Here is a 4,305-nt window from a genome sequence, read left to right on the forward strand (position 1 = left end):
TGTCTCTCTCTCTGTGTCTCTATCTGTGATTCTGTCTCTGTTTCTCTGTGTGTGTGTGTGTGTCTCTCTCTCTGTCTCTCCCCCCCTCTGTCTCTCTCTCTATCTGTGACTCTGTCTCTGTTTCTCTGTGTGTGTGTGTCTCTCTCTCTGTCTCTCCCCCCCCCCTCTCCCTCTCTCTTCCTCCCTCCTCATGTCTTTTGGGTCTCTGACAGCCTGTCCTGAAAATATACCATGATGAGAAAGAAGAACTTTTTCATAGCTATGATAGCTGCTGGCACATTGTGGAAATGTATGTTTGTCTGTATGAGTCTGACTAAACTTCTTTGGGTGCCTCTTCTGCTGTATATTTCCTTCCCTGAGCTAAGATTATCAAACATGAATTCTTTAAAAAGATATTCCTAATTTTCACTGTAACTTCATAAGCTTAAGAGATCAGGAGCTCCAGCATCCAGGGACCATTTGCCTATTAGGAAGTAATCTCCATTGCAACTTTTCAGGAGAAATTACCACTATTAAAAACTATTCCATTTGGGGAATTTAAATTTTAAAAATTCAGCCTATGTCTCAGAGTTATTGTTTTTTTATGTTTCTTCATAACTTTGCATGTGAGAACACTATTTGGTTTTCATTTGACACTGCCAACTTGCTTCTCTTTGCTTTACCTTTTCTGCATGAAGTTGTTTCTGCTTTGTACTTTTGAGCACAACTCTGGGCTCATTCAACCCCCACTTACACTAAAATTGAGTCCCTGGAGCTCAGCTACTATTTCTTCCCCCAATATTCTAGGGGACCTTGAGGAGGTGGGTATGGTTTTCTAATGCCATCACCATCCCTGACCAGGGTGCTACCCCATTGATTATCCTTGTCTTATATGAAACTAACCTTATTTGATTGAGTTTCTAAAGTGATAGGTTAGAAAAATGTTGTTTATATAGTTTATTTGTTGCTTTGCTAAAATATATAAGGCTTCTAATACTATGGATTTTTGTTTTTGTTTTTGCCTTTTGGAGGGCAATTGTGGTTAAGTAACTTGCCTAAGGTTACATGGCTAGTTTGTGTGTGTGTGTGTGTGTGTGTGTGTGTGTGTGTGTGTGTGTGTGTGTGTGTAAGTGTCTGACACCAGATCCGAACTCAGGTCCTCCTGACTCTGGGGCTGGCGCCTAATACTATGTTTTTTCTGAAAAAGATGAAAATATATAGTCTATATCAGAGGTCCTGGGATAGATTCTAGGGTTCCATGAACTTGGATAGGAAAAGTAGCATTTTTATTTTCACTAATATCTAAATGAAACTTAGTATGTCATTCAATAGTCATTTTTTTGTATTATTTAAAGAATGGGTCCATGACAGAGAAAATGTTAAGACCTCTTGGTCTAGATAATATTATAATTACATAGATTCAGAACTAGTTGAATGATTAAATTCAAAGAATTATTAATGGTTCCATTTCAATTTAGAGTTAGGTCTCCAGTGTAATACTCCAGAGATTTGTGCTTGGCCCTATACTATTTTAGATTCTTTATTGATGACCTGGATAAGGACATAGATGTCATGTTCATCACATGGTCAGATAACACAAAGGTGGAAAGATAACAAAATAAATGACAAAGTCAGCATTCAAAACTATCTTGACAAACTAGAACATTGGGCTGAACTTAATGATGAACATAGTAGGAATAAATGTCTGTTCTGCCTTTTAGATACTAAAATGGATCTGTGATCTCATCAACTTGAGAATTTCCCATGATATTTATTGAGAGGTAGAGTTGTCTGCCCATCTTATGTGACTCATTTATAACCTCTCAGAAATTCACCATGGAAGAGCCCACCCAATAGAGCAGAGGCCTTTGTCACTAGAAATGGCCGTTCCGGCCATTTCTTTGTCATCCCTTAATCTTGCCCCATGACCAGCCATCTGCCTCCTTCTCTCATATTAGCATTATCATTTACTTTTGTTCCTCTTTTTAGTCTCATACTGGGTGCATGTTGCACTCTCTTCAAACTCTTCACTTTTCCATCAATTTGTTTGTGATGCTTTTGTTTAATTCTTTTCAGGTTGTGGTGTTTCAGGTCTTGTTACTAAACAGCAATGCCAGTAAAATGGTTGCACTGGGATTCTAGCTCTTTTTTTCTTCAAGAAATGACTTGAGGGAAACAAGGTGGTGCAGTGAATAGAGCACTGGCCCTGGAGTCAGGAGGACTTGAGTTCAAATGTGGCCTCAGACACTTAACACTTACTAGTTGTGTGACCTTGGACAAGTCACTTAACCCCAATTGCCCTGCCTTCCCCCTCCAAAAAAGAGGTGGGGAATGACTTCACAAGTACAAAATAGGAAAGAAATGGTTAGACAGCAGTTTGGGGTAAAAATGGTGGATAAGGAAGGGTTGATGAATTGTAAGTACAATATGAGACAAGAGTGTGTTAAGGCAGACAGAAGAGTTATTATAAATGTAGTTGGCATATCTTTCAGGATCAAGCAACTTAGAGGCCCACTATATTCTGCCTTTATCAGACCATTTCTGAAATATTGCATTCAATATTGGGTGCCATAATTTTTAAAATTCTTATCTCTAGTTCTAAATTTTCTCCTTCCATTATCCATTGAGAAGGCAAGAACTACTATAACCATTATACCTATGAACTCATGCAAAACATTTCCACTTTAGCCATGTTGATGAAAAAAAACAAGAAAAATAAAGTTAAATAAAATATGCTTCAATATGGCCTCAGAGTTTATCAGTTTTCTCTCTCTCTCTCTCTCTCTCTCTCTCTCTCTCTCTCTATTTCTCTCTCTCTCTCTTTCTCTCTCTCTCTCTCTCTCTCTCTCTCTGTCTCTCTGTCTCTCTGTCTCTGTCTCTGTCTCTGTCTGTCTCTCTCTCTCTCTCTGTCCTCAAAGTGAATGGCATTTTAAATCAGAAGTCCTTTTCAGTTATAATGGATCATTATATTGATCAGAGTAACTAAGTCCTTCACAGTTGATTGTCATTATGGTATTTTTATTATGTTTAAGATTTTCTGGTTTGTATCACTTTGTATCACTTTGAGTCTCTCTCTCTCTCTCTCTCTCTCTCTCTCTCTATATATATATATATATATATATATATATATATATATATATATATCTTCCAAGATTTTTCTGTGTTGTAAGATTAGGGCCACTGGTCTTGAGATCACTAGCCAGTCTCTGTAAAGGAGATTGTAAGCTTATAGAGCATACTCATGGAAAAATACCAACAACAGGAGTAAAGGCAGGGACTTGCTTGAGATGTCCCCCAGACCCCTCCAAATATCAGCAAAAAATGACTCTGAAATTCTAGAGCAGCAGAATGCACAAAATGAAAGAGTGAAATAAATTTCCAGCCCCAGACAACCCAGAAGGTTGACAGAAAAGATCTGTGGGGGCTGGGTTGGGAAAGAAATAAAGTCCAGCATGGGCTGTGCAGGCACAGACAGTCCCAAAACAGTCCTCAGGTGCTAAATCATTGGCAACTGTGGTGACTTCCAGATTTCTCAACCCTCAAATGCCAAAGACAACTTAGAAGATCAGTAGTAAAAGTCTGTCAGACCTGGGTGAGAGAGGAACAACGTCCAGCCCCGGCCCTAGCCCCAGGGTGGTGGTGGTGGTGTTAGAAGCAGTGACTGCTTCCGGAACTCTTGGCCCACAGATGGTGGGGGAATCCAGCAGCTGATCAGAGGTGGATTGCAGCAATCTCTTTGGTGGCTCTGAGGCAGGATTCTTTTTCCCTTTGGGTGCTGGAATCTGGGTCCAGTCCTGGGTGGAGGTCCTGAGCTGAGGAAGAGTGCTTGTGTGGTGGGGGTTGTGGTGGCAGTGGAGAGGGAATCTGCCTCACAGTTCCAAGACAGAAAAGAGTGCTTGGGGTCACTCACAGACCAGACCACAGACCAAGAGAGGAGTAAGCAATTTTACTTTCATCATACACCCTTAGAAGAACTGAAAATTTATATACCCATAGAAATATATCTGAAAACAGCTTCACAGATCTCCTGAAGCTTGGGACAGTATACCCTCCACACTGGAAGCAGAGACATACCTTAACAAAGAGCTAAAAAGTCAAGTAATTGGCTGGGAAAATGAGCAAAAAGCAGGGGAAAAATTAGACCATAGAATCTTTCTTTGGCGACAAGGAAGATTAAAACATACAACCAGAAGAAGATAACAAAGTCAAAGCTCTTACATCCAAAGTCTCCAAGAAAAATATGAATTTGTCTCAGGTCATGGAAGGGCTGAAAAAGAATTTTGAAAACCAAGTAAGAAAAGCAGAGGAAAAATTAAGGAGAGAAAT

The sequence above is a fragment of the Petaurus breviceps genome, unplaced genomic scaffold, assembly GCF_028583685.1.
Source record: "Petaurus breviceps papuanus isolate PSGF00001 unplaced genomic scaffold, PetGlider_PUasm1.0 90849, whole genome shotgun sequence".
Classification (NCBI taxonomy): Eukaryota; Metazoa; Chordata; class Mammalia; order Diprotodontia; family Petauridae; genus Petaurus; species Petaurus breviceps.